Source organism: Gymnodraco acuticeps, unplaced genomic scaffold (genome assembly GCF_902827175.1).
Source record: "Gymnodraco acuticeps unplaced genomic scaffold, fGymAcu1.1, whole genome shotgun sequence".
Lineage (NCBI taxonomy): Eukaryota > Metazoa > Chordata > Actinopteri > Perciformes > Bathydraconidae > Gymnodraco > Gymnodraco acuticeps.
This window is the reverse complement of record NW_022990219.1, coordinates 231,823-254,314: the sequence shown is the minus strand read 5'-3', so window position 1 is coordinate 254,314 and position 22,492 is coordinate 231,823. Positions and strand designations below refer to the sequence as shown.

Below are 22,492 nucleotides of genomic sequence, written 5' to 3'. Positions count from 1 at the left end.
AAAATACAAAATGGACGCCGCTTTGTTGTTGTAGCGTTATCGTTCCGTGAGAAACTAAAACAATGGCAACATCATGTTGGTGAACGTATAAATAGATTAATTGTATTTTGTGACTATAACACGGCAGTATATAAATAAAGCTGTATTGTATATCAACCCAGTATATATATACTGTTATTCCACACTAGTGTTGTCACGATACCAACATTTTGGTTTCGATACCGATACCAAGTCAAGAATTGCGATTCCGATTATTTTTCGATACTTTTCTTAAAAAAAGGGAAACAGTCTTAAATGTAATTATTGTGCTTTATTTCACACCAGAACCATAACCATGACATACACTTTTAAACAATGAGAACAATAAACAAAATACATGACAATAATTCGTATTAAATACAATTAAGCATCATCTCAAACAACTTTTTTGTTTTATAAAATATAAATAATTATTTACAAAATGTATATTGCAGATGTTAGCCACTTTGGTAAGTTAGTTAAAAAGATAGCCATATTAGACAGTTATCATTGCCATTAATTGCCTCGTCAAACTACGAAAACGTTCGTTTGTCACAAAATAAATTACACTTGTTTGACTTAGATTTGAGGGCTTGAGCATGATGTAATTATGTTATCTATCACATTCGCTAACCTGTCTGTCTTTAAATTCTTTAAACAGCTCTGGATTCCGGTCGGCGGGTGCTTAGCCAAGTCTGATGTGTTGGCTCCCTTGGTTTGCAGGGATCTAAAACATGTCTCACAGACAGGCCTCGTGGTGTCCGTAGGCTTGCCCTCACTGTCAGAGATATAGCTCAAATACTTCCAAATTTCGCTTCTGGCGTCTTTTTTGTCAACAAGCCGAGGCGCAGCGGCAGCTGCACTCCCACTTGCAGCCATGCTTCTCGTTTTCTCACATGCTCTGGCAGCTAGCGCGTGGCCGCGTGCACGAGAGAGAGGAGGGACTTAGAACGTGCTTGAGAGGGGCGGGACTGCAGGCACGAATGCAGTGCAGGGAGTGGAAGCAGAGCGCTGAACACACACGGCTCTTATTAAAACGGCGCTTTCTCACCGGAGTACTTTCCCCCGTCATTCTTAAAGTACCGATACTAATGAAACGGAGGAATCGTACCGTTTTTAACGGCAGGGTATCGCGGTACCTTTCAAGTATCGGTACACCGTGCAACACTATTCCACACACGCCAAATGGATGCTGTTTTGTAGTTCTACAGACATTGACTATTAGCAGTTTATAAATAAAGCTGTATTGTATATCAGTCTATATATACTATATATATATACTATATATGTATACTGTTATTTCACACACGCTAAATGGAGGAATTATTTCTGATTTGAGTTACATTTTTGAAAGAATAAGCCAGTGAAGTAATCAAAGTAATTGTTTTTTCCACATTTGTTTTCACAGTGATGAAGACGAGTATCAAATGGCTTCTGGATCACAGCCATCAACATCTGCCTGATCCGAGCTACGACGTGCATCAGATCAGCATACAGTTGCCCCAGAGCCATCAACATCCAAGCTACGCTGCCGGATGTCTGCACCAGTACTAACTCAGCCTCCCTCTGCATCTTCTGATTCAGTGGACAGACTGTCAGGAGGAAAGTTAAAACGGGCTGGTGTGTGGCAGACTAAGATTGTTACCGTTCCTGACGCTGTGGTGGACTACAACAGAAGCATGGGCTGCGTGGATGTGTCCGATGCTTTGATTGGGTACGACAGCGTTCACCACAAAACCATGAATTGGTACAAGACTTGTTTTTACCATTTTCTGGACATTGCAGTGGTGAACAGCTTCCTTCTCCACAAGGAGCTGCACAAGATGAGGGGTGACCCCGGCAGGACGAAGCCACACACCCAGAAGTCCTTCAGGGAGCAGCTTGCTGCAGACATGAGGGGTGAAGTCCCTGCAGCACCACCACCACTTCCCCCCCCCCCATCATCACTCGTATGCAAGTATTATGGGGAAGATGCCACCGCGCTCAGGAGGTGCTCTGATGCTGGCAACACAACGGTGAAGACCTATCTACTGCACTAAGTGCCTGGTGCCTCAATTCAAAAACACTAAACACATTCAGGTTGTGTACATTTTTTCTTTTTTGCCAGTGTTTACAAAAAAAATGCTTGTGGTGTTATTTTGGTTTTAGTGTAGTTTTTTAGTGTGTTATTTTTTAAATAAATCTGCTCCTGTTGGAGACAAATTTGTTTATTACGAGTTCATGTTCTGTTTGTCTGATTGTTTGTATGGGGGGTCTATATTGGTTTGTCCCGCCGTCTTGTGTATGTTTTGTAACAACTAATAATGAATCAGTCCATAGACAGGGTAAAATGAACTAAACTTTAGTTATCTCACCAAAAGTAAATTACTTGAGAAAAATAAATAATATAAAGATGTAAAGCAAAATTCTGGTCGTATAAATGTGCTGCAAAATGAAAAATAAATAGCAACAGAGTGTTTTTATGTCATGCCTCTGAGTGTGCAGGGGAAAATGTCAACAAGAAGCCCACTGTTCAGGGTGTGCGCTGTAGGTGTAAGAGGAACATAAGATTATATTGCTTTAAGAATCCATTCTTAAATGGTATTGCTGGTATGTTAAGATATCTTTGTGACATTGTATAAACCCTATGCCCCGTCCTGCGCCCCGAGACCCTCAGAGACCTGCCTGAGGAGATCAGGGTTGCAAAATCTGTTTTTGTAGGTCAATGTTGTATTATTTGTTTCATTTATTCTTAATCTATGTATTGTATAGTTATAATGAATAAAAACGTAATGTATTGAACACATTCCGAAACAAAGCAGATAAGACAGAACTAGACTCAGACATAATACTAATTGTTATTGGAACCTTTTGCGCTGTTGCTGCAAAATGGAAACTTTGTTGATTGTCTGTTCCAACTGGCCACTGGAATCAGGTAATTAATATAAGTTGAAGTTCAATTACAGTTTTAAAAATAGTTTAACATTCTTTATTAAACTGTTTCAAATTATTTCTCGTATCAACCAATTGGTCTCTATAGACATTACTAAAATTAAAATAGTTGTTAAACTACTGACAAGTTTTCTGAAACCGAGCTTATGGACAATAGAGTGTCATATCTTAGACTGCACTGTAACTTTTATCCATGTACTTTTTTTTTTTCTTTTAATGTTTAATTGACTGCACTGTAACTTTTATCCATGTATTTTTTCTTTTAATGTTTATTTGATTAGCTTTTCTTTTTAATGACTGATTTTAAATGCCATTTTCTTAATCTCTTTCATTTTTTGTAAAGCACTTTGAATTGCCTTGTGTTGAAAAGTGCTATATAAATAAACTTGCCTTGCCTTGCCTTGCCTTGCCTTGCCTTGCCTTGCCTAGAGTAAAGGTCGCTGGTTAAGCCAGGATCAATATATATTTGTTGAAGTTTTTATTGTGTGCATAATACATGTTTTAAACCTTGGGCAATCTCTTTAGATCAGTATCACTTTTGTGTGAAATTGTAAGAAAGAAAGTGAAAACAAGAATCGTGACCGACACACCTGAGAAGATGGAGTTGGAGAAGGCTCACAAAGAAAATAAAAAGGCTGAACAGGAAAAGAAAAATAATGAAAGAGAGAAGAAAAGGGCTCTGAAAGCTGCAAACCAAAACCAAGAAGAAAACAGCTGTGTACAGTAGCTCAGAAGAAAGCTCCACCACCAATGATGAGAAAGAAGATGGCCTGGAGAAGACACACAGGAATGGTCTGAAAAGAATAAAAGGAGTGGAAATAAGAAGGGGGCTCTGAAAGGGTCAAAACCAACCAAGCCCAAAAAGAAAGTGCTCTCCAGTAGCTCAGAAGAGAGTGACTTTCTGATTCCACTTAGCGATGCCACTCATTATGAGAGTTCAGATGTCCAGAGTGATGATGATGATGGTGACAAGGATCTGTCTGCTGGTGACTTTGTCATTGTGAAGTTTGCAGGTAAAAAATCCAAATCCTATAACTATGTTGGATTGGTGGAGAATGTTGAAGGTGACGAGATCAGTGCAAAGTTTCTGAAGCAAAGTTGTAAGAAGTCTGTTGATGGAAAGCCCATCTTCACATTTAGAGAGAATGATGAAGGAGTCATCCCTAGAGGTGATGTGCTCAAGAAACTACCCACACCATAAAAACTTGGTGGTACAGCCAGAAGGGAGTATAAGTTCACATTCCCCTGTAGCATTGACAAGTGGGATGTTCAGTAGTAGGCCGAATCTGTGAAGAGATTCAGATGCAGATGATTTGCAGATGATTAGGTGCTCATTTTGGAATTTAAATGTTGTTCTGAGTATGTGTTCATGTGGCGCTAGGCCTTGTTTAAGCAAATTGGCCACACCACAAAACTTGGTGGTACAGCCAGAAGGGAACAGAAGTTTATATTTCCCTGCAGCATTGGACAAGTAGGATGTTAGGTGTTCATAGGCCTTGTTATAGAAAAGTGGCCTTTGATGTTGTTAAAACTTTAAATAAACATTATATAAATAATTTTGTATTGGATTTGTCTTGCTTTTATATAGCATTATTGTTTGTGAGATTAAAATGATCTGTTTTACTTAAATTATCAATGGCACAATTTACCCCATTGTATTGTCTCTAATGGCACAACTTACCCCGCACCGGGGGCAAGTTGTGCCACAAAACCACTTTTTTTTCTAAAGCTATATTTCTCAAACAGTTTATTTAAGATCCGAAGTGATTGTTCCTAGGGATGCACAACATCCTAAACTATATGTACATATTTTAGTTGGAGGCATTACTGTAATCCCCTTGCTTTAAAGGCACTTTAAGTAAATATTGGCACTACTTACCCCACTCTCCCCTATATTTTTAAAATGGTGTTAATGCAAATTTAAAAACAACCTGGTCTCACCAGAATGCATGACTCCACCATGACTCCTTAACACCGCGTGGTGGAGTCACAAACTTTGCTACATTTACGTGTCTGCACCACACAAACAACCCCAATCTAAAGTGAATGAGGCTCCTTTGTCGTGGTGCACACACGCATTTCTACGTCCAGCAGTGAGCTTTTATTCTATAAAACGTTTTTAAAATCTACTTTATAGCTTGTAGTAACTCACGGGAGGCTTCTTTTATTTTATTTGTATTCATAATAATTTATATTTTTGTCAGAATGTATTATGGCAACCCTGTCTCCTAAAAAATACGTTCCCACAGAACTAAACTGCATTCTCAATTACGTTTAGTTAGAAACGTATTTTCTCCCACGTTACGTTTGTTATGAACGTATCTCAAATACATATCTTTGCCATTTATTGTCTTGCTTATAATAATGATAATAGTCATTTATAAATATCATTTTAGAGCACACATTTGAAATCAGTAGGAGAGGCTGTAATTTCGCCAGCTGTTACTCTCATGAGCGAGGCAGAAAATAATAGTTTTAACATGCCAAAAAGCTGCTGTGTCGTTTATTGCACCTCAAACATTAAAACAAATCCAGAGTTACGTGTTTCTGTACTTTCTCTAAGAAGAACGGACAGTAACAGAAGAGCTCTGTGGCTTCAGGCTTGATCGCCGTTCAAATTACAGTGTTGGTTTCCCCAAAAGTGGGCGGGGCTGTAAAGTGACGTAGATTTTACTCTCATCTATTATTCAAAACCATTCTATTTATTCTAACGTAAATTACATGCCAGTGTTTTATCTTTTTATTACTTGTATTTTTATACTTTATTTGCTATGAGTTATATCTGAAGCAAATTATGTTTCTGAAGATGTGTAGTCAATTCCACCCTTCAATGTAGCATAAATGTGAACTCTCATTACAGGAACAATACCGGAAACAGACGTAGGAAAGATCCTCAGCTCATTGATTGGATGTTTTAGCCGCAATGCACGTTTTTAAAGATATTACTGATTTTCTTTGAATATAAGAATGTAAATACTGAGTTGAGAGAATAGTCAGGGGTTTTGGGTGATGGGAGACACATCTATGGAATCACAATTTCAATAGCTTACCATTAAATGACGGATATACCTTTCTGTCTGTGATGTTTTACAAATCAGATATTAATGTGTAGAAGTAAAACGTGAGAAATAGTATAGCAATATCCTGTAAAATTATGTAAAAACATGAATAAAACTACACATCTTCAGATGTTATACATACATAAGTGTCCTACACTAATAATACAAAGTTATTATTAGTATGCTGTGTGTACCTTGTGTGCACCGCCTAGTGGTTAAAGCAAGTTATTGAATTATTTTTGTTGAAAAAAATATTAAGAGTACATACTTTCATAGGGGGAAAGTAGAAGGTCAATGATAGAAATATAGAATATACAAAATCAAGAAGATACTGTAAGTGATCTCTACAATAAAACAGTTTAGTGCTGGATGTACAAAGATATTAATATGAGGATGTGCAAAACAGACAAACTAATTAACCTTTATTAACACATTAAATAATACTTTAGGTTAAGGTCTTCTTTCAAATAAGAAAAAAGCTTTGGGGGTATCTATCTACAGATAAATATTAAGCCTGACAAAGTACTTAACGTCTAATATATTGCTTTCCTGCAATGTTAACTATGTTGAAGCACTTATTTTAACTGATATTATACACATTAATTATACTCTTATGTATGTAGATAGTATAAGAAATGTGCAGAATATGACAGTTTAATGGTGGAGGTATACACACAGATGATAGATGTCTTGTAATGCGCTGTTGAGGAACCTGCGACCCAAGTTTTTCATTCATTGCATAACTACACCGTAGTTGTGTATATGATATGTCAATAAACCTTTGAAAATCTTGAAAGGGATGTGCAAAATAGCAATTATATACAGTTTTTAATTAACTATTAGTAGAGAATAACGATTAATGAATATACTTTATAGAGATCTGCAGATAAATGTTTAGTCTTCTCAAGCACCAACAATCAAATATCTCTCCTGATTGTTGGCACTTTCCCTGAATTTTACTCAGGTGTAACTAAATGTAAGGGTTGTTTATATTTCACATCATTAATCAGAATCTGCAAAGTAACTAAAATAAATGTAGTGGAGTAAAAATACCAGTTTAACCTCTGAATTGTAGTGGAGTAGAATTACAAAGTAACAATGAGCTGTCATGTGGGTATATATTAATGCTCCGCATTATGGACACAAGCGATTTTCACCCATTTAGTAATTACATACATTTGTACACACCAATTTGTTTCCTATCGCCTAAACCTCCAGGGCTGTACACAGTTTAATACTGTCAACTTCTAATTTTGGGAACAACGAAAACATCTTTTAAAACTACAATTCCCAGTAGAGACGTGCCATAGAGAACATTTTGCGAAACACAATAGCCAGCATGTGTAGTTCTCGGGGGGCGTTCAAGTCCAGTTTTGAATAGTCTGCCGTGGTTTCGTTCCATTTCAAAGAGCTTGACGCTCAGCGTAACCTTGGCGCACTGCCACTCCAACAACAACAATAATCACGGGGTTTGTCAACGGGACTGTAGTCCCAAATGATAGCTGGGGATTATGGGTAGTGTAGTGTCTTCGGCCATCCTAAACTGAATTTTTTTTCCGGATATCATATCGCATTAACAACACCACATCTGGCGTCACAGAGATCTTCTGTTACTGTCCTTTCTTCTTAGAGGAAGTACAGAAACACGTAACTCTGGATTTGTTTTAATGTTTGAGGTGCAATAAACAACACAGCAGCTTTTTGGCATGTTAAAACTATTATTTTCTGCCTCACTCATGAGAGTAACAGCTGGCGAAATTACAGCCTCGCCTACTGATTTCAAATGCGTGCTCTAAAATGATATTTATAAATGACTATTATCATTATTATAAGCAAGACAATAAATGGCAAAGACATGTATTTGAGATACGTTCATAACAAACGTAACGTGGGAGAAAATACGTTTCTAGCTAAACGTAATTGAGAATGCAGTTTAGTTCTGTGGGAACGTATTTTTTAGGAGACATGGTTGCCATAATACATTCTGACGAAAAATACAAATTATTATGAATACAAATAAAATAAAAGAAGCCTCCCGTGAGTTACTACAAGCTATAAAGTAGATTTAAAAAAAGTTTTATAGAATAAAAGCTCACTGCTGGACGTTGTAGAAATGCGTGTGTGCACCACGACAAAGGAGCCTCATTCACTTTACATTGGGGTTGTTTGAGTGGTGCAGACACGTAAATGTAGCAAAGTTTGTGACTCCACCACGCAATGCGGTGTTAAGGAGTCATGGTGGAGTCACGCATTCTGGTGAGATCAGGTTGTTTAAAAAATGTTCTTACTGATGTATATTTAAAAAATGGTCTTAATGCACATTTAAACAATGTTTAATAGTACAGTTTGTTTTCTAAATGTTGCTTATAATGCATTTGTTCAAAAATGTTCTTACTGATGTTTATTTTTTTTACAGTAGCGGTATTTATGTTGACACTGCCTTTTTAAATAAAAGTGTGTTTGCATTAAATCCTTTCCAAATTGTTTATTGCTTATTTTGCATAATTTTCATAATAATGAATATTTTAAGCAGATGTCTGTAACCCACAGAACAATACATATTTTATGTTGATTAATTGTGACCCGCTCTATCGAAATCAGTCGGAAGTCGCAACGGCTCATTTCAAAATAAATGTGGATTTACGTAAAAAACTATTTTTTCAGGGTTCGGGTGTTTTGTTTGATTTTAAAAAAACAAAGTCTTGGCTTTCAGAATATGAAACTTTTATTTCCAAAATCACACGATAAATACATTTTTGAAGCTTGTAAAGGGACGAAGACAGGCACCTCTCACTCGCAATCTGCTCTTCCGCAGCGCCGCCCCCCCCCTCCCTCCGGCTGAAATTATGAATGTAAGAGTATAGTAATCATAGATAACACGGCAGGGTCCGTTACAGTTTGTTTTCATCTGATTTCAATTAAACAAAGTCTTGGCTTTCAGAATATTAAACTTGTTTCGGCAAATTCAGATGATAAATATAACTTTGAAGCTTGTAACGGCATAATTACAAGCGGAGAACGGAGTAACTTAACGTCACAGCAGGCATAACAACAGCCGGTGTTTCTCGTGACTGGTTTCCCCGGGAAACAAACACAATACACACAAACGCAAAATTACACAAACACACACACACACACACGTATACACACACACGCGAGCTTCCCCTCCAAACGAAAATATCTTCCCTCCGTAGTATTTTGATCATTTGCTCCGCTAATAATCAATCAGATCGATGGATTCCAGAGAAGAGGAAACTTTAAAGGCCTTTTTCTCAAAATGACGACTCGGTGACAGTCATTATATAATGTGACATATTTCACTTAAGTACAAAAACAATCCTGATATCATTAGAAAGCTAGGAATATCCTCTTTCCAACAGTGTATATAACTCAAAATGTGTCTTCGGGTCAATGCGACTGATTTCAATGGAGCAGGTGTAGGAGCAAACACAGTAGTGGTGGCTTAAAGCCCACCTCCGCTCCGCGCCGTCCGTTAGATGAGCCTGGTCAGATTAATAAAAGAAGTTCAAAACACCGGCATAAAAGTTATAACAATAATCTGATTTTAATGGTAAAAAACACAATACGAAATACAGAGTGCCCTGTAACAGAGCACTCCGGGCTCCCCGCTCTACTGCCGTCCGATACAGATATCGGGACCAGCCAGTCAGAAACAGGGGGCATTTTGCATGAATAAACAACAGTATATATAGACATATTTGGGGCGGAGATGTGTGTCGGCTCTTCCGTCCCATTTTACTCCTAAGCGAATCAGAGAGTCCGTGGGGACGAGTTGGGTCGGTTGCTCACTCCCCTAGGTGTTCTTACTGGTTGAATTCACTTTGGGTCGGGCCCAATACAGCGAATCAGAGTTCTGGGAAAAAGTATTTTTCTTCTGAACAGAGCGTGAGAGCCTCGGAAGTAAACAAGGACAGAGTTACTTTTTATCTTGCACCTGAGTTCACTCCTTTACTTTCCCAAGGAATATTTCACACAAACTCTATTCTTTCCCAGACAATCAAGCATTGTACACAGATATATTGGTGCATTACTTCTGAACAGAGCGAGAGTAGACAAAGGCAGAGTCAATCTTTATCTTCCACCTGACTTCACTGCTTTACTTTCCCAAGGAAGATTTCACACAAACTATTCCTTTCCAGACAATCAAACATTGTACACAGATATATTGGTGCTTGAGATTATATTGGCCCCAGGAAGAACCTTGAAAATAATATGTGTGTGTGCTGTGCTGGTGGGAGGAGGTGTATGTGTGTGTGTGTGTGTGTGTGTGTGTGTGTGTGTGTGCATGTGTGTGTGTGTGTGTGTGTGTGTGTGTGTGTGTGTGTGTGTGTGTGTGTGTGTGTGTGTGTGTGTGTGTGTGTGTGTGTGTGTGTGTGTGTGCTGGTATCTGGGTCAGTGAGTGTAAGTGAGAAGGTTTATATATATATAGGATTACTTTAAAACAGTCCCAAATAATACATGTTCACTTCAATACAGTTTAAAATAATACATGTTTACTTTAATACAATTTAGAACAATATCTGTTTGCTTTAATCCCCCTTTTGATCCCACCTTCAGAGATCAACTTATACACATCATTTGAAACATAACCACTGTCATTCTTTTCTACTGTGTCTGTCCCGCAACATTTATATAAATCCATCAGTCGCTGGGATATAGAGCACTTTAAACCTTTAGGAACAGTCCACCATAACAACTTCTTATGACAGTGGAGGGAGACCAAAATATGTTTTTTAAAAAAATTGTCCTTGTCGACTGAGTCATCGTGCTCGTGAGTCATCGTGCTCGTCCTCCTCCTCCGACGGTACGAAGGGGAAGGGGCAGCTTCTCCCTCAAAAAATGGGTTATTAAAACAAAGTTCCTCAAAAATGGGATATTTCAACAAAGTTCCTCAAAAAATGGGATATTAAAACAAAGTTCCTCAAAAAATGGGATATTAAAACAAACTCCACACCGGTTATATCAACCTGTTTCAGCGGAAAGTGGAGTCCCCTGTGCCGTCTTGGCTTGCCGTGTCTTTGTCCCCCCCGATCCGCTGACGGCGGCTTCTGGGCTGCATGCTCGAGAGATGTCTTCTGGATCCTCCTCCTCCGGCCCGCTGATGGCGGCTTCCTGGTCGATGCTGGAGAGATGTCCTCCCGATCCTCCTCCTCCGGTCCGCTGATGGCGCCTTCTGGGTCGACTGCTGGAGAGATGTCCTCCCGATCCTCCTCCTCCGGTCCGCTGATGGCGCCTTCTGGGTCGACTCCTAGACGAGAGCCAGGTCCGTCCTGATGTCGTCCAAGGTCCTAGCCGGAGGATTCCCCGCTGCACACTGGCTCCAGTGGTACCAGCTGTCCCCCTTTCCTCCTAGGCGGACGGCATGAGAGGTCCACTGGGTCACTCTGTAGAGGCCGGAGAACCTGGGGTTGAGCCACGTGGGCCTGATGACCTTCAGCCAGACGAACTCCGCTGTGTCGACCTCCTGGGTCCCCCTTTGGCGTCAGCGACCTGTGTGGAGAAATCTGATACCTACGCTCAGGGCTCCTGGGCCCTCAGCTGTTTGACCCACCACTGCGTAGGCCGCTTGGAGCCTGTTGGTGGGGTGTCTTGAAACAACAGCCGTCTGAACAGGTTTCTAAATTAATTGTAGACCTCCTATCTGCCAGTGCAGCTTCAGAATCTTAATACTTGGACTGTGCCAACAAAATTAAAACCCCAACATCTTTAGGTGAACTAAATAACATATTTCAATAGCTCTGAATTTCTGACAAGCATCTGTGTTATTCTTAAATCAAATCCTTGAGATCCTATTTAAAATCTAAATATAATATGAACTGCTAATGTTTCTGGTAAAGAAACACACTAATGTTATGGATTCAAAAACAACCAAAATTATGATTTCCTGGTGATACTGCTTTTACCTGTCAGTGCTTAGATATTATCAAGCTGAAAAAATGAATACAGAATTCCAACAAACTGTCATCAAATGTCTTTCTATTATGAATTTAGATGAAATGTATATCCCCCTAATGACCTAAACAATAAAGTCTATGGCTTTTACTTCTTTACCAGGCTAGTTACATGATGTTGTCTAAATTAAATTCTGTCTCATTACATTACTATGTTTTAGCTTTAACTGTAATATGTTCTTTCTACATTTCAAACCTCAGTTACTTTAATACCTGTTGAAATATTACAAAATTGTTTCATCATCACAGGTCAACTTCTTCAGTATTCCATTCTGGAATTACATCTCTCACAGTAGCCCCTTGGCCACTGATTCTGCATCTGTGTTACCTGTTATAACTCAATCAATATTAGAAACATGTCAACATCCATCAAACAGTATCTTATCCCCAGATATGGAGCAGGTTCATTCTAAAACTGTCAATCAATGGTCAGATTGAACATCCAAGTTGGGGCAGCAGGTTCCTTTCAGTCCCTAAATGAAAGATGTAGATTGTGAAGTTTACACTCCCCCTTTTACACATGAACTCATGTGTAACAAAATCCTGTATGGGAAGAAAACCTTCAGGTAATAATGGATTATAAGAAAATACCAAACATTATTCACAAATGTACATCCATCATTTTCCACAGTAAACACTCCAGTGAAATGAAGTGTTTCTCTCCATCTTTCAGTCCTAAAAGAAACAGAATCTTCTTGTTTTAGTTTGAGGTTCACATTTTGCAAACTGCCACCTCCTGTGGGAGTGAAATATCATCAAGTAGATTAGAAACGGGTCACAAGTGCGGTTTTCCAATTCTGTGGAATTGTAGGAAACCTCTCATTTCCCACAGAGCCCCAGAATAATGTGTTAGTCCAAAAGCATGCTTGATTAGTCATTGTTTTAAATCATGCAGTTGCACTGATCACATGCAGACATACACTCACATTCACACTCACACTGTCAGGTTGTAAAGTCAAGTTTGGTCAGGTTCACCCCAGAGTCAGTCATTGACAGTGCCTTCTCAAGTTACACTGTCGGTCAGGGTCAAAGGTAATTTGGTCTCAGTGTTTTTGGCCATGTGTCGTGCTCTCCAGAGACTTTGATATTTCAGCATAGGCCAGTATCCTTTGTCTACAAAAATCAGTCATATATGGAGCGCCATCATTTATTAATTCACGATTACAACTATAATGTTCAAGATATCTTTAACTTTTCATTGGGACAGCTTTATGTCTTTATTAGGATCCCAATTAGCACTAGCATGAGCATTGGCTATTCTTCCTGGGGTCCTCACACACTCAAAACATACATAAACATACATACAACAAAATTAAAACAAAACAAAACAGCTCATAATTTCATGCAATTTACAGTGAAATGAAGTGAAAACTAAAATGGTCATCCAATTATCGCCATCCTAAGGCCAAACAAAAGTAAATACAAATAAGTGTACATAATAATATATGCATACATAGCCACAGGCACAGTTCAAATTTACTTTGTAATACTTAAATAATTTTTAGCAACCTTTTGAAATGTACTTGAGAATTTTCCTGAATGATGTGAACCGGTAAAGAGTTCCAGCTGATCATGGCTCTGGACTGTTTTCTGTCCCATATTTGATTTAGATTTGGGTAATACAAACCTTCCTTCTATTGTATGTCGTGTTTGATAGTTATGTTGTGCATATTGTGCTATAAACCTTTGTGATAATATATCTGGTGAGTGAGTCACTGTAATATTTCTGACAAAATGTAATAAAATATAAGTTATCTGTCTGACAGTTAACCATTTCAGTGTCTCCAGCATTTCAGTGACTCTGGTTCTGTAGGAGCACTGCAGTGCACATCGTGCTGCCTTATTTTGTGCTACTTGTAGTTTGTTTAAATCTTTCTCAGCAGCACTAGACCATATATCCATCCATCCATCTTCTCCCGCTTATCCGTGGTCGGGTCGCGGGGGTAGCAGTTCCAGCAGAGAGCCCCAAACTTTCTTTTCCCTGGCGACATCAACCAGCTCTGACTGGGGGATCCCAAGGCGCTCCCAGGCCAGCGAAGAGATATAATCCCTCCACCTGGTCCTAGGTCTACCCCTTGGTCTCTTCCCAGCTGGACGTGCCTGTAACACCTCCCTAGGGAGGCGCCCAGGTGGCATCCTAGGATAGACCATATAACCAAACAATAATCAAGCTGCGACAGAACCAAAGCATCCAAAACTTGTCTACTGACATCCATAGGCAAATATTTTACAATTATTTTTACAAGTGACACACCCCTTCCCATTTTACATACAACATTATCAATTTGTTTAGACCAAGATAATTTATGATCCAGGGTTATACCTAGCAATTTTGTCTCCTTGACCTGTTCAATTTCAATATGGTTTAAATATAGTTGCAATTTGCGTTCACCTTTTAACTGATGATTTGATCCTATTAATAACGATTTTGTTTTTCCCGCATTAAGTACCAACTTATTATTTATGACCCACTCTGATATCAGTAGTAGATCTTTATTCATAACATTTGTCAACTCTCTTGTAGTTGATGCTGCATAATATATTGTTGAGTCATCTGCATACATTACAATTTTAGCTTTTTCTAACACTAATGGTAGGTCATTTGTAAAAATAGAAAATAAAAGTGGTCCCAAACAACTACCCTGAGGTACTCCACAAGTGACTGTTTTCATCTTTGAGAGACTTCCATTAAAAAAAACAGTTTGACTTCGATTTGTCGGGTAACTTTCTAACCACTTCAGCGTTTCAAAATGAAAACCATATTGTTCCAGCTTGTGTAACAACAAAGAATGGTCAATGACATCAAAAGCAGAACTAAAATCGAGTAGTACTGCACCCACTAACTTCCTATTATCTAGTTCGCCCTTCCAGTCATCTGTCATTTGTGTTAAAGCGGTGCATGTGGAATGGCCAGGTCTGTAAGCATGTTGATACACAGTATTAAGTTTGTTACCTTCAAAGTATTTTTGTATTTGATTGAAAATTATTCTCTCCATTATCTTTGCTAATGCTGGTAATAAACTTATTAGACGGCTATTTGTACCAGAAAATGGTCCAGCTGGATTTTTTACAAGTGGAATCATTTTTGCTATTTTCCATGCCTGTGGGCAAATACATTTATCAATACTCAAATGTATAATATGACAGATAGGCTCTGCAACAAAATTAGCAACATATCTAAGAAATTTACCAACTAAATTATCCACTCCTGGTGGTTTATCATCACATTTACCTAGTAGACATTCAACATCTTTAATTGTCACTTTTTCTATTTTAAATGTACACTTCTTATTTTTCATAATTAAATCCTTTATTAGAAATGTGGAGTTACTATTTATAGTTTGATTCATATTTCTCCTCAAATGTTTTACTTTATCAAGAAAATAATCATTCAGATGATTAGCAATTTGTACTGGTTTTGTCAAAAATGTCCCATCCACCTCAAGATATGTTGAGGTGGATTTCGGCTTACGGCCCATCATGCCATTCACTAAACTCCACAGTTTTTTCTTGTCATCCTTTATCTCTTTAATTTTATTTCCATAATACAACTGTTTTTTATTTTTATTTAATGCTGTAACATAATTCCTTAACCTTCTATACATTTGCCCATCTGACTCATAACTTGATGAGAGAGCTACATTTTTTGCATCATCTCTTTGTTTCATTAGATCCCTTAATCTAACCAGGGTGCTCTAAAGTTCCTTACAGTCTGTTTTCTAAGTGGAGCATGTTTATCAATCACCTGCATGAATAACAAATTAAAGACATCAAGAGCATCATCTGGATCGACTTTCTCAAAAACATGTTTCCAACATATCTTTGAACATCCTGAATAAATGACTCTTCACTAAAATATTTCATTGATCTCCTCACAATTACTTTTGGTCCAGCTTTTGGCACCTTTGTCTTTCTCACGATAATTATTAAATTATGATCAGAACACCCTACTGGAATTGATATTGCCTGAGAACATACATGGCTAAAATTAGTAAATATATGATCAATACAAGTTGCACTTTTTGACCCATCTTTCTTTATGCATATCCTAGTAGGTTTAGTCACCATTTGTACCAAGTTACATGTATTAATTATTGTCTGCAGCTTGTTTTTAAGGGCACAGTGCAACATATTCCAGTCAATATTTAAATCTCCGATAAAATAAATCTCTCTGTCAAGATCACAAACTTTGTCTAACATTTCACATAATTTGTCTAAATAAGTTAGGTTTGCATTTGGAGGTCTGTAACAACATCCTACCAACAAAGGTTTCAAGTGAGGTAAATTAATTTGCAACCAAAGTACTTCAATATCAGCAGACATCAAATCATATCTCACTTTAGCTGGTATTTGCTTTTGAATGTATACTGCCACCCCACCTCCATATGCATTCCTGTCCTTTCTAAATATTCTATATCCATCAATATCCACAGCAGCGTCATTAAATGTGTCATCTAAGTGAGTTTCAGATATTGCTAACAAATGAATACAACATGATAATATTTCCTCTATCTCAGACACTTTATTTCTTAGACTACATATATTTATGTGAGCCAATTTAAACCCTTTACTTGGTAACTTATTCAACATTAAGATGGCAATTTAAATGTTATCTCTTTTTCACTTCCTATCAAAATGAGAGCTGGACTAAAACATACATGTAACACAATTTCAACCACACACACCAACAGCTGTTTCCCACATTTCCTGCAACTTGGTACAAAACTCACTTCCTTATAGTACTACTACTGCAGTTCATTAACACCTAATCTATATTAAAATGTCTAACAGATCAAATTCAGAAACTTGTGTACTTAACTATTATCTTGAGTCAAACCATTACTAGGATCTGTGTAGCTCTGCATTTCATAGCTCATTATACTCATTTATCTTCAATTCTGGTCTACCTAAAAAACAATGTTAAACTCTTTAGCAGTGTGTGGAACCCTGGGTGTCCGAACATGCAACAATTACTCCCTACTTTATCAAGGATTTAAAAACAGAAGTCATTTCGTATGTCCATCCGAAAGCCCTCCTATGGTAATAACTATGCCACAATGGTGAAACCAATACCTCAAATTGAAATATTTGTTATATTTTGTTTAGAACTAGCTTTCCCTTCAACATAAATACATATTTGTCTGATTTTATTGAGTGGTTACCAAAACTCTCCCTTTGAACTGTAGATAAATACTGTAACAACTTAAAACACTACCCAATTCTCACATGAATAAAAACTCTAAAAGAATCATTTGTAAACCTGATGAAGAGATTGAAGAATCTGTTCTACTCTGTACTCCTAACTCCAAAACACCCACTGCTGAAAGTGTAGTGAATATTTCCATCATGTCTCCCCCTTTATCCCACAGTACCTTCAGTGTGTGTTAGGATTATTTTCTCCTTTTACTTTAATAGTTTCTTCTTTACTGCTATTTTTTAATTTACCAATTGATTGATTAATGGGTAATACAACTTTTTATCTTTACTTATTTATCAAGTCAATTCAATTTCTTTACATTTGGTTCTTTAAAATACATTAGTAGATACCTTGTAGAGTATTCACAATAACTAATCCTCTCTAGGATATGAAATCCGTTCATCTTTAAGCAGATACTATTTCCTTATTTATCTTTTGTTCATGATAACAATGGTATAACAATCACACGTTTTACCCATAGCTAGTTTCTATGTCAAGATTATTATGTGTGACATAATAATCAGATGTCTTGTTTGCTAAACAAGAATATTAAACTTCAATCTGTTCAGTATTCAAGACCATCATTTAAACAAGCAGCCTCTTATCTAAACACTAAGCATTAAGGTTTCTACACCACCCCCTGGGAAACTCTTGCACAATTATGCTGTAAAATCATTGCATCATTCCTTCAGAGTCTGAACAATCTGAGACAAGCATGTCTCAAGATCTTGTCATAATGAGCACAGTCAGTGATGCAGCTGTAGTCAGTGGCAGGGTCCCCAAAAAAGCTAGGACCGGCCCTGGTCAGTGGGCTTCAAGGAAACTCTCCCTGGCATTGGGATGAGGGAAGGAATCACTTGGCAGACACACGTTGTCCTCTGTACAGCAGAAATCCCCCCAAAACCGCAGTACCTCTTCACACCACTGTTGCCTTGACAACGAGGCACAAGCAAAATGTCAATACCTCCTCAGAGATGCGTTCTTTGCACACTTCTTCTGTTTGCAGCGAGCAACTCTTCACCAACACACTGATTCAGAGAACCCAAAAGGTGGTGCACAACTATCCAATGCTGCTGTAATCACAGCCATTCAGCTACTGAGAAAAACTCAATTTAAATCTCTCTCCCAACGGGTTACAAAATAAAACGGCTGAAGTCAGGAGTGCTGAAACATGTGAATGTTAAAACAAACTAATGATAGTTCAATCAGGAGAGACGTGATGTATGGAATACATATTTATTATCGGTCACATTATATAAATGAAATATAATGATGACAGTTTATAACAAGTGAATGAAATGGTGTTTTGGTGATTAGGCCCAGGTTTTGTAGGATATCAATCGGGAAGGGAAGAACCGTTTCCGATGAACCCCCCTGGGTCTAGACACTGGTGGTGGTGATAAGTGGTTAGGTCCGGTTGGAAGGGAGAAGGTTAAGCTTGGCCCTGAGTTGAAAGCAGGAGGCGAAGGGGTGGAGGAGGGTTGCGCGTTGACACCTGGAAGACAGCTGATAGGAAAGGGGAGAGCATATATAGAGGGGTTAACAGGTGCGATAATTAGGCTTGTAAATGGAGGGGAGTGATAGGTTAGCTGAGGAGTGGCGCTCCCTGTCATTTAGTGCAGGGAGCGAGTATTGCCATGACGTGCAATACGGAGTGATAGGTCTTCCTGTCTGAACTTGCGCTAAGCTTCATTTCAATCAGGAGAGACGTGATGTATGGAATACATATTATTATGTCACATTATATAAATGAAACATAATGATGACAGTTTATAACAAGTGAATGAAATGGTGTTTTGGCGATTAGGCCCAGGTTTTGTAGGATATCAATCGGGAAGGGAAGAACCGTTTCCGATGAACCCCAAAAAGAATGAAGTATGAAGTACTGAACGTGAAGAATCTTACCTTGTGGGATGCAGTGGAAATCTATGGATGGAAATGAGAGGTTAATACATGTGAGAATTTAAACATCTGATGCCTCCCGGGCATCCTTCCTGGACATACAGGGCTTCCCGGACGTACGGGACATCCCGGACGGGGCATCCTGGACGTACGGGGCATCCTGGACGTACGGGGCATCCTGGACGTACGGGGCATCCCGGGCGGGGCATCCTGGACGTACAGGGCGTCCCGGACGTACGGGGCATCCTGGACATACAGGGCATCCTGGACATACAGGGCGTCCCGGACGTACGGGGCATCCCGGACGCACCGAGCGACCCGACGTGCGGGGCGCCCGGAACGTGCAGGGCTTCCCGAACGTGCGGGGCAACCTGACTTTAGCAGGGACACATTATACGGACCGGAGGTTAACGACCCGGACATACGGGGCTTCCCGGACGTACGGGGCATCCTGGACGTACAGGGCGTCCCGGACATACGGGGCATCCTGGACATACAGGACATCCTGGACATACAGGGCATCCTGGACATACAGGGTATCCTGGACGTACAGGGCGTCCCGGACGTACGGGGCATCCTGGACATACAGGGCATCCTGGACATACAGGGGCGTCCCGGACGTACGGGGCATCCCGGGCGAACGGGGCATCCCGGTCGCACCGGGCGACCCGACGTGCTGGGCGCCCGGAACGTGCAGGGCTTCCCTAACGTGCGGGGCAACCTGCCTTAGCAGGGACACATTTATACAGACCCGAAGGTTTTACAACCTGGACATACAGGGTTAGATATGCAGGAATAAACATGAGCCGCGGGGCGACATACATGCTGACATGCTAAGAACCACCACCAGTTATATGCATACGTACCAATTTTAAGGTTGGAGAGACCTTTGGATAGCCAGCACGGCATTGAGGTCAGGGCGAATGTAGGATGAGAAAGCGGAGAAGGACCACCGTCCGAGTTGTTGCAGGGATGAGGATGAGACACCTTGATTAGCAGCGGAAGTAGCTGCGCCTATTCTAAAGGAATGCCCCGTGTATAGAAGGGGTGATAACCCGGATTTAATGAGGACTTGTTTTAAATAGATATTGAACTGTCGTTGAGTTAAAGGAAAATTCCCTGAGATAAGGAATAATGGTGAGAGAGGATTAGAGGTAGGTCTAAGCTGTAGGAATTTGATCATGGATTTATAAGGGCAGAACTGGGAGTCGATGCGGGCGGCGATGACGGAGCAGGCGCCGCCGCATTTGGAGTGTTTAAGATATAAGCTAAAGTGGCTAGCGTGAAAGGATATGTCAGAAAAGCTGACGTCTCGATTGGAATCGAATGTAAGGGATGCTGTGGTAAATTCACCTGGTCTGAGAAAGGCATAAAAAGCTAGGAGAAATAGAGCATCGAGTAGCGCATTGATATAAGGGGAGAATAACCCACTTCTAAGTTTGGAGAGCATGAGGCGTAAAGTGGAGAGTGTAATAGGGCGTCTCCGGTCTAAGACGGGGGGAAAAGTTTTAATGAGACCTTTGAGGATGAGTTTGACTGACTGGTTTGCGAACAGGCTGGGAAAGCCGGGATCGGAACAGCGAACGTTAAACTGCACTCCTGCTAAGAGGCCCCGGATGTATTGGGGTTTGAGGTGGCGATCAGTGGCGCAGTAGCACATGAAGGCACACACGGTGGAGATGAGAACAGGTTTAAGTGTGATGCCTACGGAAAAGCAAAACATCGCGAACGTTCTCCAAGCGAAATCATATGTTTTGAGGGTGGACTAAGCCCTTCCTCATAAAAAACCTGGCTGATTCGAGGTGCCTTTCTAGGGGGCTTCTATTTAGGAGAGAGAGAGGAGATGCAGGGGAGGAATCCTGACGGGTTGAGCGCTGGCTCCTGGGCAGAGGTTCCGAAACGTCTGGAATTGGAAGCGAGAGAGGTAATCAGCCACTGAGTTAAGGTGGCCGGGGAACGTGACGAGCGGAGATGAGGAAGTTGTGGGTGATGGAAGACCACGTGATGCTTCTCATGAACGGCATGATGTCACGGCACGGGGAGCGTGCTTTGTTAATAATCCCGACCACTGATTGGTTGTCACAGAGTACTGAGATCCGCTTCCGGGGCCAGAGGTGACCCCACACGTGGCAGGCAACAGCGATCGGAAAGATCTCATGCAGAGCGGAGGAAGAGGCATGGCTGGGGAATGACGGAGGCCACGAGCCTGCGAACCACTCTCCCTGAAAAAAAAAACCCAAAACCCACGGATGGGGCAGCGTCCGTGAAGAATATCATGGAGTCGGAGGAGTACACGAGGTCGTCGTAGAAGAAGGTGCCGCCATTCCAGTGTGCGAGCAGGAGGGACCAAAACCGTAGGTCTGAGCGGCAGCCTTCATCTAGAAAGACGTGGTCATGGAGGTTTTCTGCAGCCGACGCTGTATCCAGGAGCCGGGAGATAAAAGAGCGCCCCTGAGGGATGATACGCATGGCGAAATTGAGGTGCCCGAGCAGGGAGAGCAGCTGCTGCTTGGTGATAACTTGTTGCTCGCAGAAGGCTTTTGAGATGTCGCGAATGCGCTGCAGTTTGTCCGTGGGGAGAGACGCTTCCATGTCTACGGAGTCGAGTGTAATGCCCAGAAACACCAGGCGTGTGTTGGGACCTAGCGTTTTCTCTTCTGAGAGGGGAACGCCTAACTCCTGAAAGCATGTTTTGAGTTTTGCTAGAGAGTCGCCTGAGTTGTCCCGAGGGGGATCTATGAGGAGGAAATCGTCCAATAAGTGAAGAACGGAGGGGATTCTGACGATGTTCAGGAGGATCCAGCAGAGGGCTTCCGAAAAAGAATTAAAGATACAAGGGCTACTTCTGCACCCGAAGGTTAGACGGACAGCGAAGTAGAATTTGGACTCCCACCTGATACCGAACATGTGCCACTGAGATGGGTGAATGGGAATGATTTTGAATGCGTCGGTGATATCTGCTTTGGAGAGCCACGCTCCTTGCCCTGCGAATTTGATGAGCTTGATGGCATTATCGACTGAAGCGTAGTGAAGTGAAAAATACTCGGGGGGAATAAGGCTATTGATGCTGCAGAACGGCCCAGCGCGAGGAGCGGACAGATCGAAAATGAGCCTTTTCTTCTCGGAGTGTGTGTGTGTGTGTGTGTGTGTGTGTGTGTGTGTGTGTGTGTGTGTGTGTGTGGTGTGTGTGTGTGTGTGTGTGTGTGTGTGTGTGTGTGTGTGTGTGTGTGTGTGGTGTGTGTGTGTGTGTGTGTGTGTGTGTGTGTGTGTGTGTGTGTGTGTGTGTGTGTGTGTGTGTGTGTGTGTGTGTGTGTGTGTGTGCTGGTATCTGGGTCAGTGAGTGTAAGTGAGAAGGTTTATATATATATAGGATTACTTTAAAACAGTCCCAAATAATACATGTTCACTTCAAT

The 22,492-nt window shown here is 40.4% G+C and overlaps 1 pseudogene; it reads right to left on the bottom strand.

The window, feature by feature from the left end:
• Nucleotides 1–20,904: 20,904 nt before the first annotated feature.
• On the bottom strand, nucleotides 20,905–22,208 carry LOC117547765 (annotated as a pseudogene).
• Nucleotides 22,209–22,492: the final 284 nt, after the last annotated feature.